The sequence below is a fragment of the Artibeus jamaicensis genome, unplaced genomic scaffold, assembly GCF_021234435.1.
Source record: "Artibeus jamaicensis isolate MK-2021 breed Jamaican fruit bat unplaced genomic scaffold, CSHL_Jam_final contig_851, whole genome shotgun sequence".
NCBI lineage: Eukaryota > Metazoa > Chordata > Mammalia > Chiroptera > Phyllostomidae > Artibeus > Artibeus jamaicensis.
Genome location: NW_026521986.1, coordinates 19,628,774 through 19,641,366, shown reverse-complemented (window position 1 = coordinate 19,641,366; position 12,593 = coordinate 19,628,774). Strand labels below are relative to the sequence as shown.

The window sequence follows — 12,593 nt, the reverse complement described above, 5'->3', positions numbered from 1 at the left end:
ACAGCTGATGTAAACCTGAAGCTCATGCTGCCTGTGCTCTGAGTAAATCTAATCCCCTGTGTCTGACCCAGGAATCATGTGTCTGCCAGCTTCCATGAAAGTGTGACGGGGTAATTGTTAGGTTGTAAACTGAACAAAACCTCAGACCTTTCACAGTTCTTCACAGGGTGTGGGTGCCTAATCCTCTTACAGGAGAGGGAGTGGAGATCTGACCAAAATTTAAAATAATAATAATTATTAGTAATAATACTAGTAATGCATAAATGTTGACATCCTGAAACTATTTTTATTGATTTTACTTTTTAATTATATTTTACTGATTATGCTATTACAGTTGTCCTGAATTTTCCCCCTTTGCCCTCCTCCATCCAGCACCCCTCATTTCATCAGTCAATTGCCCCACCTTTGTTCATGTCATGCATGTAAGTTCTTCGGCTACTTTATTTCCTACACTGTACTTTAAATCCCCATGGCTATTCTATAACTACCTATTTGTACTTCTTAATCCCCTCTCCTCTCACCCATTCTCCCACACCCACCCTCTTATCTCTTTATCTTAACCTTTGGCATTTTCATTATGATGTGTCTTGGGGTGGGCCTCTTTGCATCCATCTTGTTTGGAACTCCGTGCTTCCCGGACTTGCATGTCTATTTCCTTCACCAAATTTGGAAAGGTTTTTTTTTAATTTTTTCAAATAGATTTCCAGTTTCTTGCTCTTTAATTCTTCTCTGGCACCCCTATAAAGTGAATGTTGGATTGCTTAAAGTCATCCCACAGGCTGCTTACACTATTCTATTTTTTTTTATTCTCTTCTCTTCTTGTTCTGATTGGTTGTTTTTGCTTCCTTATGTTCCAAACCATTGATTTCATTCTAGGTTTCATCTACTTTACCACTGTTTTTCTGTAAATTTTTCTTTATTTCAGTTAGTCTATCCTTCATTTCTGACTGGATTTTTTATGCTATTAAGATCCTCACTAAGTTCCTTGAGCATTATTATAACCGGTGTTTTGAACTCTGCATCTGATAGATTGCTTATTTCCATTTTGTTTAGCTCTTTTTCTGGAGTTTTGATTTGTTCTTTCATTGTGCCATGTTTCTTTGGCTCCTCATTTTGGCAGCCTCCCTGTGTTTGTTTCTATGGATTAGGTAGAGCTGCTTTGACTCCATGGCATGTAATACAGTACATGTCCTGTAGGGTCCAGTGTCACAGCCTCCCCTATCACCCGACCTGGGTACTTAAGATGCACCCGTTGTGTGGGCTGAATACATCCTCCTCTCGTAGCTGAGTCTTGATTGTCTTTGGCACGTAAAATGGAGGGATTTACCCAGGCCAGTCAGCTGCATGGATTGCCTATGATCACTTACCACCAACTTCCACCTTCCATGGAGGATCAGCTGTGTGAGGGCAGGGTGGTGGAGCCTTCAAGCTGCCTCCCCTGTGCAGCCCAGGAGTGAGGCTGAGTGGGCAAGTCTGTGTGTGGGTTCTCTAAGAGGAACTGCTTGGGACTCCAGAATTTTCTTCCACTGACTCTATCCTCATTGGTTTTTTCAGCCAAAAATTTTTGGGACTTATCTTCCTGGCACTGGAAACCTGGGCTGGAAGGGGTTGGTCTTGTGTGGGTCTGGGGATCCTTGCTGCCAAGATATCACTCCCAAATTTTCATCTACCACACATGGATGTGGGATCAGACCATTCTGTGTGTGTGCCACTTCTAGCAGTCTGGATGGATGTGGTTTCTTTAGTTCTGTAGTTGTAAGACTTTCATTCAATTCAGTTTCTGTTGGTTGTGAACAATGATTGTTCTATATTTTAGTTGTAAATTTGTTGTGGTTGTGCAAAGAGGAGAGCCATTTCTGCCTACACAACCATATTGACCAGAAATCCTAAAACTATTTTTTAAAAAATCAGTGTGAAAATCCCTCTCCCTCTTCCTTTCACCCTCTCTCCCTATTTTTCTCTTCTCTCTTTTTTCTTCTTTTCTCCCATTTTCCCTCCTTCCCTCCATTGTGCTAAATTTTCTATATTGGTTAAAGTTGATTCTACAGTTCTAATATCTGCCTGCATTAACATGTTCACTGTTCCAGGAATAGCATGTCCCTGAAAAATCTCTGCTAGATATAAAACTTTCAAGCATAACTAATATGACAGCAAAATGAATTTTATTTAAATGAACAATACATTTCTTGGCCTTCATGGGCCAAGGTCCCAGTGGAGGAAAGTATCTTTGTTTACAATCATTTGTCATCCATCCAAAATTATCTAGTTATCTTAGACTGTCCATGTGTACACAGGAATGCCTTTGTTTTTAATAACATATTATCTTTGGAAAATAAACAGGAAATCACAAAGAGATGATAGTTTATAGGTTATATCAGCAGCCTTCGGTTGTTATTATAAATAGAAGGCATTGTAAAGTGATCACTAAATTAATAGGTTTTTGTTTTGTTTTATCTTGTTTCCAGTTTTATTGAGAAATAAATGACATATATCACTGTATAAATGGAAGGCATGCAGCACGATTGCTTCATTTTCATGTACTGTGATATTATTACCTAAATTAATAGTTTTTAACATTTAACGAAATCAGAAATAAAATGAAGATGAGCAGTGGTCCACTAGTCAAAGAGGATTGAGGGTCTCAGTGGGCACTGACCCTGCATTTGGGGGTTATTGACTGCACTATCCTTGACTGCCTTATAGGGCACAATTCTCCCCTGAGACAAAAATTTACTACACCATACTGCCTCCCTGATAAATGTCATTGCTGTCTTCACCTCTTGCCCCTGCCAGGAAGAGTGCTGTTTCCTTATAAATCCTTGTTTCCTACATTTTCAGTTAGGAGAAAATGAAGCTAAGGGGTGTCACATACCAAGCCCATCAGCTCATAAAACTGGCACAGGAGAAGAAAATTACTACCAGCCCTTGCATTTACTATTTTTCATTCATTCAATTTAGTATTCAGCTGCATCCTGAACTTTTTTAATGCACCAGGCGTTGTGCTCAACTCAGATAAACAGGCAATTTAAAAAGGAAAACCAACAAATTATACTCCGGGAAATTTCAAAGTAATATTATAAAGAAATGTGTGGAAGAATTCAAAAAGAGATAAAAACAACCATTTCTGGAGTAGTCAAAAAAGTTTTCACCAAAATTTGGCCAGAGATCTGTCCGTTGGAGAACAACTGGGCATTTTCTTAGATGAATGAAAGTACTAGAGAAGGACTCAACATCTTAGGAGGAATGGCATACCAAGAAGTTGGGATGCAAATTTGAAGGCAACTGTGAGTCAACAGTCAACAATGGTCTTTGAAGATGGAAAATGACATGATCATATTTATTTGAATATCATTCCAGTGGCAGCACAATGAGAGTTATGAGGTACCAAACAGAAGCCTGTACAAATTTTCAAAAGTTAGACAATATCAATGAGAATGCCATATTTGAAAGATAGTGTGAGATAGAGTTACTATGTTCGCAGCTCACTGTGGGATGTGAGTGCAAAGGCTTAACCATGCCTCCATGTATATGAAGGAAAGTATAAATATTGGGTTGACCAAAAAGTCCATTTCGTTTCTTCTATAAAATAAAAGACACATTCTTCATTTTCACCAATAACTTTATTAATCTGGACATTTTAAGTATATTGGCTATCTCCCACATGGTATAACATTGGTCGTTCTCAATGTATTGATTTGATTGCTATCAACTTTAACTGGTCAACCCAACTCTGGAGCATTATCCAGTGAGAAATCTCCAGCATGAAACTTCACAAACCACTTTTGATGTGTTCAATCAGTCACAGGGCCTTCCCCATACACTGAACAAATCTTTTTTGTGTGTTTCAGATGTATTTTTACCTTTCTTGAAATAATAAAGCATAATATGCAGAAAATGTTGCTTATTATCTTCCACCTTCAACGTTAAAATGGCTGCACAAAAATTCACCAGTTTTGATACGTTTTTTAAATGCACACTGATATGACAGTTGTCACAATATAATCTAACAAAATTATTTCAAATGAAGTTAAAGACAACAAAGTGCTACTATGGCCATCTTATAGAAATTAAAAATAAAAACATTTTGGCCAACCCAAACAATTTGGGTTTTATGCCAAATATTTGTAGAATATAATATACTCCAAGTACTCAGTAGGCAAAAATAGTTGGATTTATGAGTTTGTGGCTCAGGAGAAAATTTGGGTTTGGAGATGTAATGTGGATTTGTGAGTAATATGTTAAATTACAACCATTTGTTTAATGATGTACCTTAGAGAAACAGCAAAGATGTGTAACAATAGAGGACCCAGAATGAATTTCTAGAAAATAAAGACTTGTGGTGAGTGTGTAGAGGAGGAAATAGGACACATTAAATAGAAAAATCAGAGGTTATGAATAGAAAAACATGTCCAGGAAGCCAAAGAAAAAGGAGCATTAAAAAGTAGACTAAAATGGTCAAGCAGTACAAACCACTGGTTTGCCAATTAATGGGTCACTCACAATATTAATGAAGAGTTTCTGGAGAATGATTAGGAAAGAAGGTGATGCTAAGCTCAGAAATAAATGGGAGTGAAAGAGCAGAGATACTGAACACTTACAGATATTATAGATACCCCATATGGAACAGGAGATTTTACAGGCTAACATCTGTGAATGAAAAACTCTAATCACCCATGTCTATGGCTGCTCTTGCTCCTATCACCTACTGCAGCACCACAGTTAGTATATATTCCTCCCATGAGAGAAAGAAAGGGAAGAGAATGAGAGAAGGAGTATTTAGTGTGTGTTTTATATTCATAAAAAAATTCCAAACTGGACTTTCATATTGTCTCTAAATGAAGATTTACTACAGGACTACAAGAAGGAATATTTTAAACTGTATGCCAACAGGATGACCCAATATCACTGTACACTATGCTTTAAAAAAAAATAAATATTTTATTTATTTATTTTTTGAGAGAAGGGAAGGGAGGGAGAGAGGGCAAGAAACATCAGTGTGTGGTTGCCTCTCATCTGGCCCCCACTAGGGACCTGGTCTGCAAACCAGGCATGTGTCCTGACTGGGAATCAAATCTGTGACCCTTTGCTTCACAGGTCCATTCTCAACCCACTGAGCTACACCAGCCAGGGCCTGCACTATGATTTTTATAAGTCTTATACTTAACTTGTGGTTATCAGAATTATTTTTACATTATTATTAAAGTACTAAAAATGATTATTTGTATTGTGCAGCTTTTGAACTATGTTTGAGCATTAAAATTTTTTTCAACTGACCAAGATCCACCAAAGTGAAAATATAATGGGCCTCCCTGGCCTCTGAGAGGTCCTGATTCCAATTTTCTGGTAATTTCTACCTTCTTGGATGTTTTTGTGCACACTAGGGGCTTTTCTGTATTTATGGACCCATCTACTACAGGGACCAAATGATAACTGGTTTTTATTCCATCTTCTCTTGCTTTTTTGCCCCCTTAAGCTGGGTTCCTTGAACCATCACCATTACTTCTTCCATGCAATGGTAACTAATACTTCTGCTAGAATTTTCACTAAATGCGCAGCTGTCTCTGCAATTTTTTGCATCTTATCTTTTCCTTCTGAACCCTGGTAGGTCTCTAAAGTTTCCAGGTGAGAAGTATGAGAATTGAGAAGAACATCTCTCTCCCTCCCTTCAGTGCATTCTATTGGAGAGGTAGCAAGGGTCCGGCTACCTTCCTGCCCCACCCATGTACACTGTAGGACTCCAACATGATGCCATGAAGGCTGCGAGAAGACCTCAGGGACAAACATGACATACTCAGCATTGCCTTGCACTCTGAGAATGAGATTTTTCTCACTGGGCCAAGAAGGTTTTGGTTTGTCCATTCTCTTGGTATAAATTCTTTTTCAAATGGTTACCTGAATGCTGGCATCACTCGAACCTCAAGGCCAGTGCTACTCTGTTGGTATCATTAACACCCCTTCATTTCCTTTAATCTCCCCGTGAAGTCCAGGAGAGCAGGGATTTTCAACCAGGGTGCTGTGGCAGCCTGGTATAGAGTCAGAGACACATGGGTGCACTGCAGGATTTTTAAAACACGCAGTACCTGGCTGCTTTGGGCACTGCCCTCTTTCCCTTAGACTGCCAAATTTAGAAAAATCACAACAGCCAACACAACAATAGCCTTCCAGTGTGAGTTAAAATTTTAACTATTTTTGTCAGATAGGCAAAAATATATATAATATTATATGTAACCTGTATAATATTTTGTCATACCCCAAACTTTTAGTGATTATGTGTGCCATGACATGAGAAAGGTTGGAAATTACTGCACCAGAGTAATCATGGCAGACAATACTCATTGACCTCCTGCTATGTGCCATAAGTGATTTATTTAGTTTGTTTCATTTAATTCTCACAAAAAATGAAATATTACTATCTTCATCTTACAGATCAGAAAACATATTAGAATATTATATATGTAAACTAAGTATTCTATATATAAAACTAAGTATTAGAAAGTTATATATATGTGCAGATATAGATATAGATATAGATAAAATGTATATACATTAGGTTTACATAAAACCAGGCCTTGAATCAGACCCACATCGGCTTGGGTCCGAAGGCCCAGCGCTCATCACCATGTTATTCTCTAAGTGCCTTCAAGCCAAGGGCTTTGTCTGCTGCATTCTCACTGCACCTGCAATTTTCCTAGTACTAGGAAATGGCACAGAGTGTGTGGACATGTCAACTAATATTTGTCGAGTGAATGAATAACTGTGGAAAATAAACCCCTCCCTGCAGTACCATTTACAGTTGACTTTGGAATTTGTTTTGGAATGCAGGTTCAGACAGATTTATTAACCTCCAGCCAATCAATTATTTAGTTCTTATGCACTGTAACATATGTAGCTTTATTGTGCTGGACTTCATTAAAGAGACAAAGAAGAAACACAATCTTTTGCATCTTGGAGCTGACTAGTTTGTAGCAAACAAACAAATGTGTGTCCATAGCCAGAGCTTCCCATTAGCAAACCTCACGCAGAATCCTGAAGTCAGGGAACCCTAAGACTCCCTTGGCAGAGATGGGTCTCCCAGAACACAGAGCAGGGCAGAGCTCTGCTGAGATGGGCCTGGGAGGGGAGCCCTCAAAGAGTAACCAGCACACTACCACTGGACGACGACTAAAAGCTCTTCAAAAACTCTTTCCTTTCAACTCCAAGAGACTTACCTTAACCAAACCAAGCTACAGAGATCAAAGTAGACTCCCCGGACATACTGCTTATCTTCAGTTTGCCCCTTCAGCTCCATCCTCCTGCTTGCTCTGCCCTGGAAAGATGACCTATGTGGGCTGCGTGGACAGACTCATTTGTCATTGGCTTCTGGGTGGTTCTGCTGTTGGGCAGCACCTGTAAGAGTTGGAAAAAGAGAGAGTGGAGAGTAAATTCAGTGCATATGTTACCCTGGCTCTCCTCTCTCCATCTTCTGCGTACACTAAAGTTGGACCTTTGCATGGAGTGATTCTCTCTCTCTCTCTCTCTCTCAGCTAATAATTGCCTTTTCAGGGACAGTATGTGGGTTGCCCTGTTAATTTCTCCTGAGTAGTTCCCTATATTTTATTGCTTCCTCATACTCTGTCTAAACTTTTGTAGATGGTCCCTTTAGTACAATTTCACCAAAAGATCCAATTTGAGGTACATCATATTCCCTGCTAGGACCTGCTGGATTGACAAACCAATACTATAGAGATACAATACACTGAGTGAAGGAAAGAGAATTTCTCTGCCCTCAGAAAATGAAACAGACTAGTAGAAGCTTGAGAAGCCAGTCTTTTCAAAGCTGTATAATGTGCTTCATTAAGGTCTAAAGTCATAGAAGCTGCTAGATTCTAGACTAGTCATGAGTAGAGTTGTAACATGTCATGAGTAGAGTTGTAACATGTATAAACCAGAAACAAAATTCTGAAACATTATCTTCCCCTGGCCTAAGAATCTTGGGCTTTAGCCTTTTGTATTTTCTAAAGCAGAAGGGGAAAGTCTTCCATTTTCTCAAGTGCCACTACAATTATGCTATGAAAGGATTAATGGAACTTGATGCACATACTGATCCACAATCTCCTGACACTATTTAATAGAAATCATATGCCATTCATTACATACAAGCTCTTTTAAGAGCTCTCTGGGGAGTTATTCATAGGAATGTTGTGGCTAGAAGGTAAGGGCTTACAACAGCTTGTAGAGGTGCAAGTTGGAGTGTGTGCGGTGTGCAGTTTGGAATAGCCAAAAATATGGCAACTGGGGAATTGCCCTAGTCAATCACCAATAAGTTGAGGAAATGATATAAAAATGATGGCCAAGTCAAGAGATATTCACTGTCCTCCAGGGTGCAGATTTTAAACTTTGCCCTGCAAATTCAGCAATTCTTAATGCATTCTTTGTTACGCTTATAATTATTTCTTCATTACACAACCCATATAATTTACATTTAAACAGATGTTTTCTCCATCCAAAGAGACAACTGTCTTCTACCTTTTCCCTACCATGACTCAGCCGGATTCAGCCAGGTGAGCAAGAAAAGTTTTGAGCTTTTTATCTTTACTCAACAATGCTCCCCACACCCAGACAAGAGCTAACACGTGCTAAGTTACTGTTTCCACATTTTTTAAACAAATTCTGTCTGGTCTGGAGAAGGTTTAAGAAACATGCATTTGGATGACATGTGTACAAACATTGAGGCTGCTTTGAATGGGCAATAATGTTTATGGTTGGGGCAATCTGGAGGTGTTTTTTTCCAGCCATAGAAAAATCCACCACAGCCTGTACTGATAACTTGTCCTGGATTAGATGTCTGAGAAACTTTCTGAAGCATGTTAACATTTCAAACCTCTGTTAAAATACCAATAACAACTTTCTATGTAGAAAAATAAACAAAATATAGCCTTTGGTTGGTTGTAATTGAAAAACTGGAGTTTACTGAGTTTGAATTATTAAGATTACAATTGATTCTTTATGACATTATACTCATAGCCATTACAAAATTCATTTAACTGTTATATCTTAAATCCTAAGGTTTGAAATGTTATCTTCAATTGTAACATATTTTTAAATACTTTATTTATACCCCATGAAAACATTGTCTCTATTTTATCCTTATAATATTTTTTAAACATTTTATTTATTTATCTTTAGAAGGAAAGGGAAGGAGAGAGGGAGAGAAATATCAATGTGTGGTTGCCTCTCGTGTGTCCCCTGCTGGGAACTGGCCTGCAACCCAGGCATGTGCCTTGACTGAGAATTGAACTGCGATACTCTGGTTTGCAGGCCCACACTCAATCCACTGAGCTATACCAGCCAGGGCTCTATCCTTATAATATTTTTTATTTAATCTTTATTTTATTTTTTCCATTACCATTTAGTCCCCTTACACACCCCTCCCCCAGCAATCACCATACTGTTGTCCATGTCAATGAGTCCTTTTTCCTTTTTATCAATCCCTATATTATAGTGCTACTCAGGATAAGTGACTTGACTAGAAGTACACAGACAAATCATGGTAGAGATAAAATTCAAAGCTGGGCTTTTCAAACCTAAATTGTGTGCCATTTTTGTCATTTAGCCAATTTCTTCTTTATGCCAAAGTGCTTATCTTCTTGATCTACACTTTGGAGAAGTCAAGACATTAATTCAGTTATAAGTTCTCCCCAATTATAGTTAAAGAAGAACCTCATGCATCCTCCGGATGTTACAGAATGTGCTGTTTGAGTGAGATATAAAGGGATGGTTTTCACTCTTTGTTTCCTCTGCTAATTTTCTCACACCACTCAGAAAGTCTTTTGGCCTAAGTCTCAACTTACTCTTTAAAATATAACAATATATGTGTCTGGTACTTTAATCTTGGATGGGCAATTGTAAAATAAGCACATGGAATATAAGGCCCAGATGCATGCTGTTCACTGTTTCAAAAGTTCAATTGGTCTCTTAGCTACTGTCCTCATCACATCAAACTGTCTTCTACAGAGACGGATAGTTCATCCTGAAGTCATCCACTGCCAACTATGGCTCATTATTATGATTCCCCTGGGTCAAATGCATTCTCAAACTGCATCTTCCCTTCTAATTCCTCCTAGCAAATGTGTAAGTAAGTACTTTTATCTGTCTACTTGCCTCTAGAGTATGATCATATTCTACAATCTCTGAGTCCCAGGAGAACTCAGGAATCCTAACATTGAAATAGGCCTTGAGCCAAGGATAAGAGTAACTGTGGTACTAGAAAAAAAAAGAGATAAGATGGAAAGGGCCACTTTGTGAAATGCACCTTATATTTAAATCCTTCCAATGGGCATTTAAGCCCAGGAGTGCCCCTCCTGCTTACATTCCAGGAGAAGTAAAGAACAGAGAGGGTTGTGCCTCTCAAACAACAACAATAACAACAAACCAAACCTGGTATCAAAATTGAAAAGGGTGGAAGTTATAAGAGGAAACACAATAGCATGATCCAGTCAGATATTTAGTCCTGATTTGTGTTTAGTAACTCAAATTTGAAACAATCCCTAAAAATGAATTACTTCCCTTGTGGAGAGAAGCAATATTAAAGGATAACCAAAAACATAAGGTGAATTTCTAAATGAAGGCCAAACCCTCAGATGGCGATATAGGTTCACAAATAAATGGTGCAAAAGAAACTAACTGCCCCTTTGAAATAAGAATGTATTAAATTCAGCTGTTGATTTTTTCCATGTATTTCAACACATTCATAGAGTTCTATTTTTGCAGTTGATAAGACTAGTGAAGACAAGCCTCAAAAATATTTTAGGCACTTCTTCTTATCCCATCTGCAATTACTAAAGGAACATTTATTGTCTTTTTTCATGTTCCAAAAGTTATTTGTGTCCACTGTTTTAAATTTGTAAAACACTGTACAACCCAATGAAACTAATAATATAATCTGTAATTGCATCACTTACTACTGTTAATATCTGTAATAGTGTATTTTTTACATATGTTTAATCAGTATATTGTACTTCACCACCTTGGAGATTCATAATCCTTTTAACATGAGGATATTACCCAACTACCCAAGCTACAGACTTAACTTCTCCTTACACATGACCACTTATATTCAATATATTGTCAAATACTGTAGATTCCATTGCCTTTCAGTCTATTATATCTCATATTTTTGCCTTTCTATCTACAATGATAATACCTTAATCTATATAATCTCTCATCTCGGTTATGGAACTAGACCTAATTTATATCTCTACTGCTTTGTTTCACATTACAACCCATCCTTCACATTACTACCAAAATTAATATATTCAGTGAACCAAAGGTTGTGGTATTCCACTATAAAATATTTGAATGGTTTTCCATTTCCATTTTCCATTTGAAAAATGTCAAACTCTTTAACATGGAGTACGAAGCAATCCATCCTCTGTCCCCTCTTGCCAGTCTTTACTCTGGCTACATTCACTTCTTCCTTTGTGTCCCAATTATTCTGAGCTGCTTCTGTTTCTCCAAATGACCAGGGTAATCTATGATCTGCCCAGTGATTTTGTTCATGCTATTTCTCTATCAGGATACCCTCATCATTAGCTCCTTTTGGAAAATCTCTGTTGCTCTCCCCATCACTTTCCACATAGAATAATCTCACTCTCCTTGATGCTTCACACTATTTGATATTTCTATCTATGTAGCTCAGTTTTCACCTGTTACATGTTTTTCCCTCCTAAAACTATACTGCTTGATGTTACCAGTCTTATCAGCCTTAGTGTACTCAGGATCTAGAGTTCAAACCCAAGTACAAAGGTGATGTTCAAATATATATTAAAATAAAGTAATGGATAATAGAAAAGTGTGGTGCTCTGATATGCTGGCAAACACCAACCAAAAACTTCACTTGAATATCTTTTAAACAAACACATTCTTTCCATTCCTATGTCATCCTCACTCTATATTTATCCACTTTGACTTTGTTGTCATAAATGAAGGGCAAAATTAAGCCTACATAAAATCCCCACGGAATGGCAATTCATAAAATGTTATAAAGAGATGAAACTCGGCAAACACCACAAACCTATTATGAGAAAATTGTCATGCATTAAATCTGCTGAGAACTGCAGGATACTTAACTGATAGTCACATTTGCTTTGGGATGTTTGCCTAGAAATGTTCTTTTAGTAAATGTACTCAACAAGATGCATAATTTAGCTCCTTTTCTGCAGTCTGCTGGCCAGTTGCCAGCTCTGAGCTCCTACTTCACCTCTCTCTTTCCCTTCTCCCTTGATCTCTCACCATCTTTCTCTTGGGTTTTACTCGGCACCAAAGTTACCTGCTGGTCTAGTACAAACAGTCTCATTAAAAAGCCATCACCATTGAGCCTGATGGCCTCACTTCTTTCCCAATGGCTCAATTTATATCTTCCCGTGGAACGAGCAGAGAGCAAGCTCTCTGCAGATGACTTTGTCCAGCTGTACTCTATGTATACCGACAGATAGTGACAGGAAAAAAATAAGATCTCTTTCTTTACTGGGTAAATGAACAAAAAAGGAGTGTCTCCTAGTCTTACTCCACTTGTCACCATGGGATTTTTTTTAAGATTCTAATTTCTTCTGGAA

General features: G+C 38.0%; 1 long non-coding RNA gene across 1 annotated transcript in view; it reads right to left on the bottom strand.

The window, feature by feature from the left end:
* The window catches only part of LOC128628588 (uncharacterized), a 59,532-nt gene that overhangs the window by 8,375 nt on the left and 38,564 nt on the right, over positions 1 to 12,593 (bottom strand). The window contains exon 5 of the long non-coding RNA XR_008393017.1: positions 7,209 to 7,386. This is a non-coding gene — a long non-coding RNA (uncharacterized LOC128628588). The remainder of the gene's footprint in view (positions 1 to 7,208; positions 7,387 to 12,593) is intronic.